The 18622-nt window shown below is 48.2% G+C and overlaps 2 long non-coding RNA genes across 4 annotated transcripts in view; both read left to right on the top strand.

The window, feature by feature from the left end:
- Positions 1-2784, top strand: part of LOC123364377 — a 105121-nt gene extending 102337 nt beyond the window's left edge. For all 3 annotated transcript variants that reach the window (XR_006577081.1, XR_006577082.1, XR_006577080.1), the window contains one exon: positions 2771-2784. This is a non-coding gene — a long non-coding RNA (uncharacterized LOC123364377). The remainder of the gene's footprint in view (positions 1-2770) is intronic.
- LOC123362917 overlaps positions 2784-18622 on the top strand; it is a 90487-nt gene continuing 74648 nt past the window's right edge. The window contains exon 1 of the long non-coding RNA XR_006576641.1: positions 2784-2899. This is a non-coding gene — a long non-coding RNA (uncharacterized LOC123362917). The remainder of the gene's footprint in view (positions 2900-18622) is intronic.

The following is an 18622-nucleotide window of genomic DNA, read 5'->3' as shown; positions in this document are numbered from 1 at the left end:
AAATGCTGCCTCCACCCCGAGCACCGACTCCGCAGCTCCCATTGGCTGGGAACTGTGTCCAATGGGAGCTGTGGGGGCGGTGCCTGTGGACAGCAGCATATGGAGAACTCCTAGGCCCCTTGCCTAGGAGCCGCTGCCAAAGGGGTGTGCTGGTCACTTTTGGAATTCAGGAGCGGCCTGAGGTAAGAGCTGACCCCCTGAGCCCTTCCTGCATCCCAATCTCCTGCCCCAGCCTAGATCCCACACCCCACACCCAAACTCCCTCCCAGAGCCTGCACCCCACACCCCCTCCCACACCCAAACTCCCTCTCAGAGCCCGCACCCCCTCCCGCACCCCAACCCCCTGCCTCAGCCCGGTGATAGTGAGTGAGGGTAAGAGAGAGCTTGCGATGGAGGGAGAGGGGGGATGGAGTGAGCTGGGGCCTCGGAGAAGGGGCGTGACATGGGCGAGGCCAAAGGGAAGGGGTGGGGCAGGGGTTGGGGCAAGGGTCTTTGGGTTTGTGCGATTAGACAGTTGGCAACCCTACTGGGCAGGCATATGGAAGCCCTGGCCGTGCTGGAAGAGCGTGCACAGCAGCGCAGCCGGCAGCTCACTGGGCACTAGCCAGCACAAGCACAGCACCGCCCAAATGTCAGGCAGACCGCGGCCGCGCGGGCGCAGCTTGTGTGTGCGTGGGGGCCCATTGACTGTTCTGCCCTGGGGCCCAGAATTGTGACCATGGGCCTGCTGATCTCTAGTGGTGGTAGAGTGAGTAATTGAATTTTTCAGTGTCCTTTTATACCCTAACAAAACCAGGTTTTATGCTCAGCTTAGAAATAGGTAGACAAGTGTGTAGTAAATTTTATTTTTGAAAAAATGAAAATAGCACAATACTATTGAAAGACACTGCAAACTACTGCAAATTACAGAGGTCTGAGTTTTTTTTGTTATGATGTGTCACAAATTGAATGAACAGACAAAATGAATGTGACCAATGGGTTTGATATACATTATGTATCATTTGACTCTAAATATCCTTGTTTTAAATATAAATATTTGCATTTGGAGCATTCCCAAGTGAACGTGTTTAATATGAAACACTGGAGATGGCTAATATACATAATATCTTAAGAATGACTGTTTGCATCTTCTATGGTGCAGTGAAAGAAACAAAAGAATCTATTAGTTATTTCTCCAAGTCTCAGTAAAGACCGTTTTCTTTGTTTTTTTTAAAAAGAGTGCTTCTTGTGCATTTCTGAATGTATCAACAGCAAAGAATCCTGTGGCACCTTATAGACTAACAGACTTTTTGCAGCATGAGCTTTCGTGGGTGAATACCCACTTCTTCGGATGAATGTATCAAGCTGCTCTTTCAGTATCGATGCTGATGGACCTGATCCTGATCGAACTGAAGTCAATGGCAAAACTCCATTGACTCAAATGGCAGCAAGATCTGGTGCTAAATTCTCCAGGCAACAGGACTTCAACTTTGTCAACATGTAATGAACTGTGAGTGTCTGCTTATGCAAATACTCCAATTCTGCCAAAATATGAACAAAATCTTAGAATCTATTTTAATGTCAAAACAAATTATGGTAATAATTAAAAACCTATTTCCCATGACAAATCACTGCAGGAGAAGCATTCTTGCTAGAGTATCGCAAATAGGCAGGAATTTCACAGCCATTAAAAGAAATTATGCTTCTACTTGGGTAAAAATGACATTCTAATAGATAGAAGAATGAAATGCAGGCTTGGCAAGGACTAGCTAAGAGATAAAGATATTATGAGGTAATCACGAGTACTGTTTCAAAAGAATATTGTCAGAAAATACATTGTTTCCTTTTTATTAATGTGATTAGATGCTTGTAATAATAAGATTGTTTTAACCTTGCCAATATGCTGTCAGTGTCAATTTTATTTTAAAGTGGGAAATAAACAAAAGGCTATTATTACAAGGAATTCAAGCTGAAATGCTGAAGCTTTATTGCTAATGTGATTGTGTTTAAAATTAAAGGTTGTATGTCAAAGTGAAACCCTGGCGCACACTAGTAAATTTCATGAGAGCTTTTGGCCTTGACACATGTATCCCTGTGACAATAATCTGGTCAAATGGTAGAAATACTGTATATCTATTAGGGGATAGCAATTTAGTAACAAATTTATATAGACTTATTATAGATTGTCAGAAACAAGAATAATGTACACAGTACAAATCCAAACCATATGTTCCATGAAAGAGCATGTCCTTCCAGCATTTTTTTAAAGCTATAAATTATTCTATCACACTACCAATAAAGTACTGTAGAGGTAAGGTCACTGACCCCAAAGCATTCACATTTAGTTCAAAATTCAACCCCTGCAGCTTAGCACTTCATCCAAATTTCCAAATGTGAAGGGGAACATTTTTTTCTTTCCCTATGATGTTTTCCCACAGGCTATTCTGCTTGCCGGTGTTTTCACAATGATGTTCTTTGCATTATGTCAATTTACATTTAGTAGCTGTACTACAGTAAGAGGAAAGTTTTAGCTCATCTCCTCTGTGTGTTATGTACACTACATGCTCTGTGTATGCTGTATGTCCTCATAAGCATTCATTTGGCTGGCTGGCTGGAAAATCCCCACATTCTAATTGTTAAAACATACCCTCTTGTGGGCATTGGTGCCCTCGGTCTGTGGCTTCAGATATTAGGAAGTGTACTGTAAGGAGCAATCCTGCTTTGGCAAGGTGATGAACAGAATGACCTGATAGATCTTTTCCATCTCCTCCTCTCTCATTCTGTGATTCAGAGATGATCCAGCTAACTCAACAGGAGTTTTGCCGTTGATTTCACTGGGGGAAGAACAGGCACTTTACTAGATTATGGACCCAAGCCTTTGCATCAAGTTCAGACTGAATCTTTGCTGAGGATTGAAGAGGTATGATAACTTTTCCACAATTATTTTTCATTTACGTTCCTCTTGGTACTTGATTCTGGCCAGGACCAGATGTAAAATTGCCAAAATAGCAAGAGTCACATTTTCTACTGGTGTAAATCAGTGAAGTTCCATGACAACATCAGTCCTTGTAATTGCTGTTATTTTTATTATTCATTATTCATTTGCTAGGTGCCAACAGTGTGATCACTAAGGTAAAGGACACAAAATTTGAGGGTGAAAAATATTTCTTGAACATTCCTTAACTTTAAATATTTTTAATTATTCCTGATCTCAGTGCCTTAATGTTGCATTAATGCTAATGTTTTGCATTATGCATTGCACTGAAATAATTTAATACACAAATGTTAAAGAGGAACCCAAACTCTTGTATACATCCAAACACATCTTTCTTCAAGGGTCTGCAGGTGAAACAGGCAGTTGTGTATCTAGCTTGGTACCCGCAATTTATGTTGATCTCAAATTACTCATATTGCTTGGTTTGTCTCCCCTTTCTTTTTACTAGGCTTTTGTAGTTTATTTTACTTATAACCTAGATGCTGCATACTAGCAGGAATTCTTTGTATATGAAAAACTAAGAACTGGGGCTGACAAGACAAAATTTTCCATCCAGCCTTTGAATTTTGCGCACCTGTTGCAAGCAACCATTTGCATGTGAAAATGTAGGTTTTGCAATTCTAAAACCAGTACAACCTCAAAGCTGTTACAAGCTTAAAGCTGATAATTGGGCCTACACATTCAGAAGCAGCTGTCAATTTGGCCCTGAAAGTCTCATGCACATTCCCTACTGTTAGATAAAGCTACATTGTCGACCAATCCAATTAGTTATTTACTCAAAACGTCATACTGTCTTTCTATGGCTATAGGTGGTCTCCTCTGAGTATGACTTGTTTTTTCCTTCTGACTGTTATTATATAAGATTACTCAGATTTACGTTCCAGGTTAGGAATGTTCCACTGGTAAACTTTCTGAAAGTTACTTCAATTCAGTAACATATTCATCAGTTAAATGAAAAATACTCCAAAGAGTTTTTGCCATGCCTTTATTTTCCCCCTCTTGGTTACAATGTAGAAATATACATTTGATTAATATTATCTTTGTAAGGTTCCTTGGGAGCACCTATAACTCTGTCAGAGAGGTGCCTCTTGAGTACTTTGGAAATTGGCCACGTTCAGCTTCGTTTCTCATTCCTGATGTCCTAGTACGCACAAAGGCACCGTTTGCACAGAATTACGAGACCCATCTGCACATTTCTCTTTCTTTGGGTGAGAGAGAAGAAAGAACAGAAGAGAAAGTGAGGAGGGAGAGAAACTGAAGGGAATAACAGAGAAAGGCAAAATGAGTCAAATGAATTAAAGCCTCTTAAAGCACTTAGGCCCAGATTCCCATTTACGTTTAGGCCTCTTTACACAGTGCTGGCAGTGTTCACTCCACTTTAAGGCCCCTTTGCACTGCCAGAATGGTGTACAGAGTCATTAGTGTAAATGACAACCTGGTCCTTTCTCTAAGTGAGTAGTGATACCTGGACTGTGATGTGCAGCAGAGATCGTAAGAAAAATAGGTTCAGATTACTCAGGTGAGTCTGAAAGTAAAGTGTGGATGCCAAGAAATTGAAGACACCTCTTTCCAATGATAGGGTAAGGATTGTAGGTTTCTCTGGCAGGTTATCTACAGACTAGCATAGGAAGAAGGCAACACCTTGCCCTTTTTTCTACAAGAAATAGTCGTATAATGTTACATACTACAGAAGGTGGTGAAGGGGACTGGCTAGATAGTCTGGCAGTTAGTGGTTTGTGCTATCATAAGCAAAATTTGAGACTCTTGCACTTAGGGCCAGAAAGTTCCAGGATTCATAAAAAGCTCTCCTTGTTGGTTTGGCTTCTATGGAAACTTTGCAAACTTTAGGAAACAGGGACTGAGTTATTTGATTACTTCTATTCTCTTTTTAAAAATTTATTTATTTACTTATTTGCTAGAAGATCATGCTAGGAATATATATTCTAATTATTTTCATAAAGAAAAATACTTTTGTTGCCATTTGTGCTGGGTATTTTCCTTCTTCATATGATAAAATAATTAAATCAAAAAAAAGTTCCAGAGGTGACCCTGGCAATTACAGGCTGGTAAGCCTAACTTTAGTGCCCTGCATATTAGTTGAAACTGTAGTAAAGAACAGAATTATCAGACACATAGATGACCATGATATGTTGGGGAAGAGTCAACATGGCTTTTGTAAAGGGGAATTTTGCCTCAATAATCTACTAGAATTCTTTGAATGGGTCAACAAACATGTGGACATGGGTGATCCAGTGGATATAGTGTACTTGGACTTTCAGAAAGCCTTTGACAAGGTCCCTCACCAAAGGCTCTTAAGCAAAGTAAGCTGTCATGGGGTAAGAGGGAAGGTCATCTCATGGATCAGTAGTTGGTTAAAAGATAGGAAACAAAGAATAGAACTAAATGGTCAGTTTTCACAGTGGAGAGAGGTAAATAGTGAGGTCCCCCAAGGATCTGTACTGGGCCCAAGGTTGTACAACATATTCAAAAATGATCTGGAAAAGGGGGTAAATAGTGAGGTGGCAATGTTTGCAGACAATACTAAATTACTCAAGATAGGTCCAAAACTGACTGTGAAGAGTTACAAAAGAATCTCACAAAACTGAGAGAACTGGGCAAGAAAATGGCAGATGAAATTCCATGTTCATAAGTGCAAACTAATGCACATTGGAAAACATAATGCCAAATATAGATATAAAATACGAGTCTAAATTAGCTGTTACCACTCAAGAAATAGATCTTGGATTCATTGTAGAGTATTTCATTCTTCCTTGGAATCTGCTGTGGCGAAGGTACCTCTTAGGAAGGCAGACAACACCATCAGGCAGCTCGTAAAGAAGTGGATGTTTCTTCCCCAGAGTGCCAGCAATGAACTGGTGTACATCTTGCACAGGCAGGGTGGTGCCAACGTCCCTCGGATGGGTGATCTGTGCAGCATTGCAGTGATCACTCATGCCTTCCGCCTTCTGACGTGCCTGGACACTCTGGTGAGGAACATCGTGGAAAGTGCTATGCAGGATGTCACCAGGAAGCGAATCGCCAGGACCACCTCCAATCAAGAGGTCGCACCTACCTGAGCGGCTCCCTGGAAGGTGAATTTGGAAGAGAGGGGGGAGACTTTGCTTCACTCTGGATTCATGCCCGCAACACTACGCGATGCCTGGAGAGGCGTATCGGCTGCCATTGGACATGCTGCAAAGAACACCAGGAGCTGGGAGTTCTGGTGCCACAGGTGAAGAATAGAGAGCACACAATCATCACTCTGAGAGCCAGAACCATGCTGGAGAGGACCCTGAAGGATGCCATCAACTGACAGTACATGGAAAACCTGAAATGGAAGCTGGACCAAGGCAAGGCATTCGAGGTGATGTGCAAGTGGGACGCCAGCAACCACTTCCTCCCTGGGGGCAGCTTCCATGAATTCCACCATCCCCGGAATGGACAGCCAAGTGCAACTGGGTATCATCATCACCAATGAGGACTGGAAGAAGATCATCATGGTGGGTGTCACAGTGCCCTTCAAAAACAGGACCCTGGCCTTCAGTGATGCCCAGTCTTGAAAGCTGGAGGAATACGCCCCTCTGGACGACACCTTGAGAGCTAGGGGCTATAAGGTTCAAACTCACACACTGATCATCGGAGTCTTGGCTGCATGGGACCCCAGTAACAATCAAGTGTTGAGAGAATGTGGAATCGGTCAACGCTATGCTCGGCTGATGCGGCAACTCATGGTGTTGGATGCCATCAGGTGATCAAAGGACATCTACCTAGAACGCATCACCGGACATCGGCAATGCCAGGAGGGATAAGCTGGAGCGCTGATGAGAAGCGCAGTTGGGAAAATAACTGAAATACTTCCCTGATGGATTGTATTTTCTAATGGACAACCTACCCTAAATTCTCAATTACTGAGGAACAATCTTCACTCACTGATATATTTGCTTTCCGCAACCAACTCTCTGTATAACTTTTCATGAGTGATGTACCCAAATACTTGGATGCTAATATCTAAACTGTATTGTTAAATTTATTTACCTAAATTTGGGTTTTGCTGATTATGTGCTATATGTATCTTATGACTTTTAAAACAAACTTTGTATTTGTGGATAACCTAAGCACTATACCCAGATGTACAGACACTGTTTTCTTAACCTGTGTACTATATAACTTTTTTTAACATTAGCTTTAATAAAAATTTTAAATCAGTTCGCTGCAAACATCTGTTCAATGTGCAGCAGCAGTCAAAAAGGCTAACAGAATATTAGGAACCATTAGGAAAGAGATAGATAAGATAGAAAAATCTCATAATGCCACTATATAAATCCATGGTACTCCTCTACCTTGAATACTGCATGCAGTTCTGGTCACCCTATCTCAAAAAAGATATATTAGAATTGGAAAAAGTACAGAGAAGGGCAACAAAATGATTATGGGTACGCAACAGCTTCCATACAAAGAGAGAGATTAAAAAGACTGGGTCTCTTCATCTTAGAAAAGAGATGACTGAAGGGAGGTATGATAGAGGTCTATAAAATCAAGAATAGTGTGGAGAAAGTGAACAAGAAAGTGTAATTTATCTGTACACATAACACACAAACCAGGGATCACCCAATGAAATTAATAGGCAGCAAATTTAAAAGAAACATAAGGAAGTACTTCTTCATGGAACACACAGTCAACGTCTGGAACTTGTTGCCAGGGGCAATTGTGAAGGCCAGAAGTATAAGCGGGTTCAAAAAAGAATTATATAAGTTCATGGAGGATAGGACCATCAATGGCTAATAGCCGATCAATGGTCAGGGATTCGACCCCATGTTCTGCGTGTCCCTGAACCCTTGACTACTAGAAGCTGAACTAGATACAGGGGGTGGATAATTCAATAAAGTACCCTGTTCTGTCCATTCCTTCTGAAGCATCTGGCACTGGCCACTGTTGGAATACAGGATACTGGCCTACATGGACCATTGGTCTGACCCAGTATTGCCATTCTTATGTTCTTATTTAGACACAGGGCCGGCTCCAGACCCCAGCGCGGCAAGCACGTGCGTGGGGCGGCCCTTTCCCGGGGGGGCGGCAGGCTGGGCCGGCGGACCTGCCGCAGTCATGCCTGCGGGAGGTCCACCGGAGCCCCGGGACGAGTGAACCTGCCGCAGGCATGACTGCGGAGGGGGCGCTCGTCCCGCGGCTCCAGTGGACCTCCCACAGGCATGACTGCGGAGGGTTCGCTGGTCGCGTGGCTCGGCTGGACCTCCCGCAGGCATGACTGCGGCAGCTCAAGCGGAGCCGCCGGACCTGCGAACTGTCCGCAGCCACGGGAGGTCCAGCCGAGCCGCGCGACCAGCGGACCCTCCGCAGTCATGCCCGCGGGAGGTCCACTGCTCCCGGGGCTCGGGGCACCTCCCGCGCATGACTGCTTGGGGCGGCCAAATAGGTAGAGCCGCCCCTGTTTAGACAAAAAACTTTAGAGCACCTCAGTCCTAGCAAATCACGGAGATTATGCTGTCCCTAGTTATTTTAATTTTAGAACATGAAATGAATGACATTCTCTCTGAAATTCATATCCAATGGCCTGGTCACTGGTGAGTTACAACAGTTCTTCTTCGAGTGATTGCTCCTATGCACTCCAGTTAGGTGTGCGCGCCGTGCGTGCACGGCTCTCCGGAACATTTTTACCCTAGCAACTCCGGCGGGCCAGCTGGGCGCCCCCTGGAGTGGCGCCGCTATGGCGCCTGTTATATACCCCAGCCGGCCCGTCCGTTCCTCAGTTCCTTCTTACCGCCCGTGACGGCCAGTTGGAACAGTGGAGTGCTCTCTCACCTCCACAGCCCTAGCGTTTCTCCGTATCTTTAGTGTATATAGTTGGTTAACTTAGTTTAGTAGTTAGATTAGTTGAATAAGTTAGTTGTTATAGTTGTTATAATTGTGGTAGTAATAGTATAGTAGGGAATTAGAGGGGTTAGCCCCTCTTCTTCCACAACCGGTGCGGGCTCATGCCCAAGGCACCGGGCTTTAAGCCCTGTGCGGCTTGCCAGCGGCCTATGCCCATCGGCGACCCACACGATTCCTGCCTGCGCTGCCTCGGGGAATCGCACAGGACAGATAAGTGCCCGATTTGCACGGCATTCAAGCCGCGCACAAGAAAGGAGCGAGACTCTCGCCTTAAACAGCTCCTTATGGAGGCGGCACTTCAGCCCCCCGCTCCGTCCCCGGCACCGCCGAAACCATCCTCGGCGCGCAGCGCACCAGCGGCACCGAGCCGTCCCGGTACCGAGGCTCCTAAAGGGACGCAGACGGCACCGAAGTCCCGGCACTGTTCCCTCTCCCCCCAGAGGAAGCGGAAGACGGCGCACCCGGCTCCTAAACCTGCAGCTTCGGGACAGCTTACCCAGCCACCTCCGGCACCGGCTGTGGTAGTGCACAAGCCGTTCACGGTTCCGCTGACTCCGGCACCTCAAGAGCCGTCGAGTCCGGTACCTCCCTGCTCCCCGGCGCCGACCGCGATAGAGCTGCATCTCCCGTCCACGCCTGAAACATTTGTGACGGCGAGAGAGCTTATTCAGCTCGTAGAGGCACTGAGCCTCCGGCCCCCGGCACCGCCGGTGCGGGCTGTTCAATCGTTGGGCAAGCCGGCAATGATGCGGCCCCAGACCCCTGATGGAAGGGAGGGGCGACGCTCCAAGCCTCGGACCCGGTCCCGATCCAGGCAACGGTCGCCGTCACGTCGGTCCCGATCCCGGCACCGATCCCAGTCTCGGTACCGCACCCCGTCCCGGCACCGGTCGCAGTCCCGGTACCGCTCAGTCTCATGGTACCGGTTGCACTCCCGGCACTGCTCACGGTCCCGGTCACCGGACCGACGGTACCGTCGGAGATCCAGTTCCCGGTACCGATCTCGACGTCGCGACTCCCGAAGCCGCTCTTGCCACCGACGATCGAGGTCACGCTCTGGCTCCCGGTACCGAAGTGGTCGACGGTCCAGATCACCATCCTGGCACCGTGACGGCCGGCACCGCTCCTCGGCACCATCTGGGGACAAGCTGCCTCCTTCCGCGGCGCACTCCATCAGTGCCTCTGCCCCCCCGTGGCCTTCGCGTCAGCCATCGGTCGTCTCCCAGGCGGGCAGCGAGACAGATCTCCAGGCTCCCACCCAGAGCCAGCACCTTGGACACCAGCAGTGGGGTTTTTGGGTCCCCTGGGCCTGTCATGAGTCCCAAGGGCTCCCCTTGTCCCAGCACCCAGTGGGTGCTGAACGCAGGATACCAGAGGCCACGGTGAGCCGCCCTCCCCCAACACCACTGGGGGAGACCCTACCGTCGTCGGATCCCGCAGTGCTTCCGTCAACCTCCCAAGCCCCTGAGCAGCCTCCGGCAGAGGTGGTGGTACAGACTCTGTCTTCATCTTCCTCTCCGGATGAGGCGGTGGCGGGCGCCGCTACGGTGGACCCTCCCCCGATTGACCTGCGGGCCCACCAGGACCTTCTCCGCAGGGTGGCAAAGGCCATTGACCTTCCGGTGGCGGAGGTCCCGGAAGATGAAGACCCGGTGACCAACGTCATCGGCGCAGAGGCCCCGACGTGGGTGGCCCTGCCTTTTATCAAAACAATTCAGAAAAATGCCACGACCATCTGGCAGTCGCCGGCATCCGTCCCCCCTACTGCAAGGGGCGTTGAACGTAAATACTCGGTCCCCCCCACGGGATACGAGTATCTGTACACTCACCCCGCTCCGGACTCACTGGTCGTCCAGTCTGTTAACGACCGTGAACGGCATGGACAGCCAGCCCCAGCACCGAAGTCGAACGACGCCAGGCGCATGGACTTGTTGGGCCGCAAGGTGTATTCGGCGGGGGGTCTCCAGCTGTGCATTGCAAACCAGCTGGCCCTCTTAGCCCGGTACGCCTTTGACATTTTCGTGTCCCTCACGAAATACTCGGAACTGATCCCGACGGCTTCCCGCCAAGAGTTTTCGGCTCTGGTCGAAGAGGGCAGGAAAGCCTCCCGCTCTTCCATCCAGGCTGCTCTGGATTCGGCGGACTCAGGGGCCAGAACCTTGGCCTCTGGAGTAACTATGCGGCGCATCTCCTGGCTACAGTCCTCCACCTTGCCGCCGGAGGTGCAGTATACCCTACAAGACCTGCCCTTTGAGACTCACGGCCTGTTCTCAGAGAAAACGGACTCGAGGATACAGACCCTGAAGGACGGTCGTGTAGCTATCCGCACTCTGGGTATGCACACACCAGCTACCCAGAGGCGCTCCTTCCGCCAACAGCAGCCCTTCCGGCCTTTTACCCAGGCCAGGTCAAGGCCCTATAATAGTCGGCGCAATGGCCTCAACCGCCGTAGACCTTCAGGCAGCAGGCGCAACCAGGCCCAGGCATCGTCCAAGGCCCCGCAAGGGCCCAAACAACAGTTTTGATGGGACGCCCGAGGACGGCTCATCAGTCTATTCCCAGGATCCAACCCCTTTGTTTTGCAACCGCCTTTCCCGCTTCCTCCCGGCGTGGTCCCAAATAACATCGGACAGCTGGGTACTCCGTACTATCCAGTATGGTTACCACCTTCAGTTTATTTCGCCCCCTCCTTCCCACCCACCTTCCCCGTCCCTCTTCAGGGACCCCTCTCACGAGCAATGCCTCTTGCAAGAGGTCGAGACTCTGTTGAGGTTGGGTGCCATAGAGGAGGTGCCGCAAGACAGGCGGGGCAGGGGATTCTATTCCCGTTATTTCCTCATCCCCAAGGCGAAAGGAGGCCTCAGACCCATACTGGACCTCCGGGAGCTCAACAAGTACATGATCAAGCTCAAATTTCGCATGGTAACCTTGGGGACCATCATTCCCTCCCTGGATCCGGGAGACTGGTTTGCCGCCCTCGACATGAAGGACGCATACTTCCATATCGCTATTTACCCTCCCCATCGACGCTACCTGCGTTTTGTGGTCAACGGTGCGCACTACCAGTTTACGGTGCTACCCTTCGGCCTATCCACCGCACCGAGGGTCTTCACCAAATGCATGGCAGTAGTTGCTGCAGACCTCCACCGTCGTCGAGTTCACGTCTACCCTTATCTCGACGACTGGCTGGTTCGCGGGCCATCCCACCAATTGGTAACAGACCAAATTGCCGAGATACTCTCCCTGTTTCGGGCACTGGGCCTTCTCGTCAATGCCGAGAAGTCCTCACTGATTCCATCGCAGAGAGTGGAGTTTATCGGAGCGGTCCTCGACTCCACGGTGGCCAGGGCCTGTCTCCCTCGCGCTCGACACCAGACGATGGTCTCCATCGTCCGAGACCTGCACGCCTTTCCCACTACGACGGTTCGGTCTTGCCTACACCTCCTGGGCCACATGGCGTCGTGCACGTTCGTCACCGCCTACGCGAGACTGCACCTTCGCCCATTTCAATCTTGGCTGGCGTCGGTGTACCGTCCACACCGCGACTCCATAGACAGAGTAGTCACGGTCACGAAGCCGACACTCGCTCGCTCAGTTGGTGGCTGAACCCAGAGGTCGTATATGCAGGAGTCCCGTTCCGCCCTCCTCGTCCGTCCGTGACACTGACAACAGATGCCTCGGCGTTGGGATGGGGGGCACACCTGGGCGACCTTCACACCCAGGGCCTCTGGTCGCCCCAGGAGCTCTCCCTCCACATCAACGTCAGGGAGCTGCGGGCAATTCGCTTGGCGTGCCACGCCTTCCACGCCCGTCTGCGAGGCCAATGCGTAGCGGTGTTCACGGACAACACGACAGCGATGTTTTATGTGAACAAACAAGGCGGAGCCCGCTCCTCCCCGCTCTGTAAGGAAGCGATGCTCCTGTGGGACTTCTGCGTGACCCACTCAATTCACCTGGAAGCATCCTTTCTTCCGGGAGTGCAGAACACGCTGGCCGACCATCTCAGCAGGTCGTTCCTCTCCCACGAGTGGTCCCTCCGTCCAGATGTCGTGCACACAATCTTCCGGAGGTGGGGGTTTCCCCAGATAGACCTATTCGCCTCCAGGGAGAACAGGAAGTGCCACCTGTTTTGCTCGTACCAGGGTCGCTCGCCAGGCTCCCTGTCGGACGCCTTCCTTTACCCCTGGACGGATCGCCTCCTCTACGCCTTCCCTCTGTTCCCGCTAGTGCACCGAGTGCTACTGAAGCTTCGGAGGGACAGAGCCCACGTCATACTCGTAGCTCCGGCCTGGCCGAGGCAGCACTGGTACACCCTGCTGCTCGAGCTCTCCGTTCGGGATCCCATCCCCCTTCCGTTATGGCCGGACCTCATCACCCAGGACTTTGGCAGACTCCGCCATCCGAACCTGCAGTCCCTCCATCTTACAGCTTGGTACCTGAGTGGTTGACCCACGCAGAGAGGGACTGTTCGGCGGCAGTACAGCAAGTCCTGCTAGAGAGCAGAAAGCCTTCCACTCGCTCCACCTACCTTGCGAAATGGAAGCGATTCGCACTCTGGTGTGATCAACGAGGACTCAATCCATTCGTAGTCCCTGTCCCTACCATCCTCGACTACCTCTGGTACCTTAAGGAGCAAGGTCTTGCGGTCTCCTCCTTGAGAGTACACCTGGCAGCAGTGTCCGCTTTTCGTCCATCTATGGGAGGTCGGTCCATCTTCTCCAACCAGATGGTTTCCCGCTTTCTTAAAGGCTTGGACCACTTGTACCCGCCGGTGCGGTGTCCTGCCCCGACCTGGGATTTGAACCTCGTTCTGGCCAAGCTTATGGGACAACCCTTCGAGCCTCTAGCCACGTGCTCTCTGCTCTACCTCTCCTGGAAGACGGCCTTCCTCATCGCTATTACATCAGCGAGACGAGTCTCTGAGCTCCGTGCTCTAACGGTTGGGCCACCATACACCGTCTTCCACAGAGACAAGGTGCAGCTTCGACCACACCCGGCCTTCCTCCCCAAGGTGGTGTCGGCCTTCCACCTCAACCAGGAGATCTTCCTCCCGGTCTTCTTCCCGAAGCCGCACGCCTCCCCTCGGGAGCAACAGCTTCACACCCTGGACGTCCGCAGGGCCCTTGCCTTTTACATCGAGCGGACGAAGCCCTTCCGGCGTTCGACCCAGCTGTTTGTGGCAGTCGCCGACCGCATGAAGGGTGAGCCGGTCTCCTCCCAGCGGATTTCCTCCTGGGTAATGGCATGTATTCGGACATGCTACGAGCTTGCTCGCGTGCCACCATGCCGCCTCACTGCTCACTCAACGAGAGCGCACGCCTCGTCGGCCGCCTTCCTGGCCCATGTTCCCATCCAGGACATCTGTAGAGCGGCCACATGGTCTTCTGTCCACACCTTCGCCTCCCATTACGCGTTGGTGCAGCAATCAAGAGACGATGCAGCCTTCGGCTCCGCAGTCTTACACTCTGCCACGTCTCACTCTGACCCCACCGCCTAGGTAAGGCTTGGGAATCACCTAACTGGAATGCATAGGAGCAATCACTCGAAGAAGAAAAGACGGTTACTCACCGTAGTAACTGTTGTTCTTCGAGATGTGTTGCTCCTATCCATTCCAGACCCGCCTCCCTTCCCCACTGTCGGAGTAGCCGGCAAGAAGGAACTGAGGAGCGGACGGGCCGGCTGGGGTATATAACAAGCGCCATAGCGGCACCACTCCAGGGGGCGCCCAGCCGGCCTGCCGGAGTTGCTAGGGTAAAAATGTTCTGGAGAGCCGTGCACGCGCGGCGCGCACACCTAACTGAAATGGATAGGAGCAACACATCTCGAAGAACAACAGTTACTACGGTGAGTAACCGTCTTTTCTCATTTAAGCATATAGGAGATGTGGGAACTCAGCATCTCTGTAAAGAAGACCACAAAATACTGGTGCACTGCCAAGGATTCCTGCATTTCTTTATTATGACTAACAGGCAAACAATTCACACATCACATAACACAGAAATATTCATATAAATAAAGAGATCAATATATAGTGAATTTTTAATTAAACAATTGTCATCGGTTGCTGCTATCTCACATTTGTTTTAGGTTGTAGCAGAACTGCCAAAAACTCAGATTTCACAGGAGTTCATGGGAACATTTTATTTGGTTTTGATCTGTGTGGGTTCACACCCTGTACATTTCATTTTGAGTACTGCAAAATCTCAAAGCAGAATTTATTTCAAAACCATCAAGTTCCACTCATTTTCAGTTAAAGCCATTTGCAACTGCAAATTTCATAAGATTTTGATGCAAAAACCATAGACCAGCCCAGGTTTGCCTGAAAGGCTCATCGAGTTGAGTGAATGTTTTGATGAACGTAGCCTTAGTTTTGAGTTTGTATCAAAAATCCAAAACTTGACAGGATTTGTGTGGCTTTGCATTTCATTTCAACATTTTCAGAACACTAGATGAGGATCAAGAAGGGACCTAATTCTGAAGTCTTTATTCAGGTAAAACTCCCTTACTAAGTTATGTCTGAGATGTATAGATGGATTTTCTGTCCCACAAAAAAATTTAAGCTTAAAAACAAAAACCAAAACTGTTCCAATAGAAAAGTCATAGAGTTTAAGGCTAGAAAGGACCCACTAAATCATCTCATCTGACTTCCTGTATATCACAGGCCATCGCCCAGCACTGCACACTAAACCCAAAATGGTTTGGCAAACATTTTCTGACCAGCTCTAGTCTGAGCACAGAATGCAGGATCAAACCTAGAAGAAGCAGAATGATTCTGTTACAGTTCTCATTGTCTCAAATGGGTAGTGAGAGATGTTACTGTTATTTTGTGTCTGCTGATTATAACTGTAGACCCAGGGGTCAGCTACCTTTCGGAAGTGCTGTGCCGAGTCTTCATTTATTCACTCTGATTTAAGGTTTCATGTGCCAGTAATACATTGCATTGTTTTTAGAAGGTCTCTTTCTATAAGTCTGTAATATATAACTAAACTATTGTTGTATGTAAAGTAAATAAGGTTTTTAAAATGTTTAAGAAGCTTCATTTAAAATTAAATTAAAATACAGAGCCCCCCGGACCGGTGGCCAGGACCCAGGCAATGTGAGTGCCACTGAAAATCAGCTTGCGTGCCACCTTTGGCACACATGCCATAGGTTGCCTACCCCTGCTGTAGACTGTATAGACAAATGTAAATCGTGTTAAGATTTTACTCCAAAATAAACTAATGTACTGTTCTTCACAAAAGGAAGAAAAGTCTGATTTCAATCTTTAGTACATTACCATGAGCAGTAAGTAACACGGGTTTATGAAGAACAAATCAAGCCAGACAAACTATTTGTCTTTTTTTCATTTAGTTGTAGTAATCAAGTGATAAAATAAGTGGGCAAAGGAAATGTGGTAGATTTAAGGTAGTCAGACCTTGGTAAACTGTTTGATTACATGGCTGTGAGCACTATCACATGGATTAAAAACTGGCTGAAAGACTGTTGGCAAATGCTAATGATAAACTGCAGTTGGACAGAAGTGTGCAGTGTTTGTTGGAGGGAAATGTGTAAGGATTATTGCTGATCCTAAGTTTATTTAATTACTTGATTAGTACTAGAAAAGGAAGTGCATTAATAATAAAAAGCCAGCACATTTCTGTATTTAGCAAATGATGCTAAATTAGAGAAAGTGGCAAATGCATCAACAACAACAGCTCTAGCGCCTGTGCTGCCATAGGCTCAACAGACAATGCTTTCTATAGCAATTGATCCTGTGAGGTGCTGAGTCCCTAATGCAAGGTGCTCAGCTCCTATTCAAATCTGTTGGAACAGAGAGCAGTCAGCTTCTTACTTGTTTTGCTGCTCTAGGCGATTGCCTGTTCTTTCTCCAATGTAAACCAGTGAGGATAGAGAAATCTCATCTCCAAAGGGACCTTGAGAGGTTGGAAATATGGCCAGGAAACAGCTCAATTAGATTCAACCCAGAAAAATGCAAGCTAATATATCTTGGGAAAAATAATCCCGACCACATATTCAGGGGGACAAAAATAATTGGAAACTATTAAGTCTAAAAAGCTGTAGGAGAGATGATAGATAGCAAATTAGATAGGATCTTGCAATACAATATGGCGGCAAAGACGTAACTGTAGCTGTGGGCTACATACACAAAGGCATCATGTCACCAGTAAGGGAGGTAATTTCCTATATTTCACATGTGAGCCTGCTGCCAGATGGGAGTATTCAGTACAGGCCTGGGCTCCTCAGCACCAAAATAAGGTTTCTACTTTGGAAGGAATTTAGTAAAAAGAAACAAAATGGATGAGGATCTAGAAGGAAATGAGAAAAGATTTAGAGAACTATATATGTACATGTTCGCTCAGTGATGACTGGGCAGGATGAGGATGGTATGAAAAGGCAGTTCAAACAAATCCAGGGCCTGCTGAAAAACTATTCAGCTGGGTTCCCTGCTTCTAAAGCTCCCCTCACACCTGCCTTAAGCTTCAGTGCTATGCCACTTGGTGGCAAGAGACATTTCAGACTCATGCATGACAGGAGTTGGAATAGATAATGGACCTCGTTATGATTTCACACCAGTTTTACACCAGTTTCACACCAGTTTTACTCCATTTCAGTGGAGTAGCTAATCCGAATCAAACCCAATGTAACTAATCTGTTGTGTGGTTGTAGAGAGTTAGGTGAATTCCTTACTGAAACAGCAGGCAGGAATGATCTCCTCCTGTAGGTGCAGGTTGGGAAGCATTGTCCAAACTGCCCTTGGGTCATGCTGAATGAATAGCACAAACACAAAGTGGGGAACAAAGTTCTGTAGTGTTGTCCCAGAACTGCTAACAAAGAGGGGTACAATGAAATTCAGCAAAATTAAAATGAAGGTTGAATAGAAAAAAAAATCCTAACAGGGTTGACTGCTGGAATTGTCCCTATGAGGAATGTTGGGAAGCCTAGCACCTAAGTCATTCCAGAAGTAGACTAGGCAGTGAAGGCAATTGATTCACCCCAGGAAAGACAGGTGGTATTTCCACCACAAGCCTCTCTCAGAATAGGGAAACACTAGGAAAGCCCAACTTTCTGCTCTGCCATGGGGGTTTATACCAGGAGCCTATGGAAGATGCACTGAGGATGGGCTGAATCAGGGCCCCCCTGGTTGCCTTAGTCATAAGCCTTGGCTAGCCAGTGCAACCCATGTTTTGGGCACCATCAATTTCTTGTGGGTCTCCCAATGGAGGGAAAGTTCTTGTTGCTTTCCCTAGCAGCCTACCCTTTACATGGACTTCCTGCCACTGATGCACTGTATAGAGTCTGCATTGGCAGCAGCTGGCATAGATTTGGGAATTAACCTGTCCATGTAGTTAGTGGTGCATACATCATGCTAGAGAAGTGGTTCTCAAACTTTTTTACTGGTGACCCCTTTCACAGAGCAAGCCTCTGAGTATGACCCCCCTTATAAATTAAAAACTCCTTTTTATATATTTAACACCATTATAAATGCTGGAGGCAAAGCGGGATTTGGGGTGGAGGTTGACAGCTTGCGACCCCCCATGTAATAACTCTGTGACCCGCTGAGGGTTCCCGACCCCCAGTTTGAGAACCCCTGTGCTAGAGCATACATAGCCCTAGCATATTTATTGTATACAAGTATTGCATTAGTAATTTTCCAGACTAGAGCTGGAGATTCAAAATCTTATTCCTGCAGTTGACTGATCTCTGAAAAAGTTCAGATTAAATTCAAATTTTGTGGCTCAGGTTCATCCCAAACTAGAC

The sequence above is a fragment of the Mauremys mutica genome, chromosome 2 (assembly GCF_020497125.1).
Source record: "Mauremys mutica isolate MM-2020 ecotype Southern chromosome 2, ASM2049712v1, whole genome shotgun sequence".
Classification (NCBI taxonomy): Eukaryota; Metazoa; Chordata; order Testudines; family Geoemydidae; genus Mauremys; species Mauremys mutica.
The sequence above is the reverse complement of the archived record's forward strand: the minus strand, read 5'-3'. Positions and strand labels throughout refer to the sequence as shown.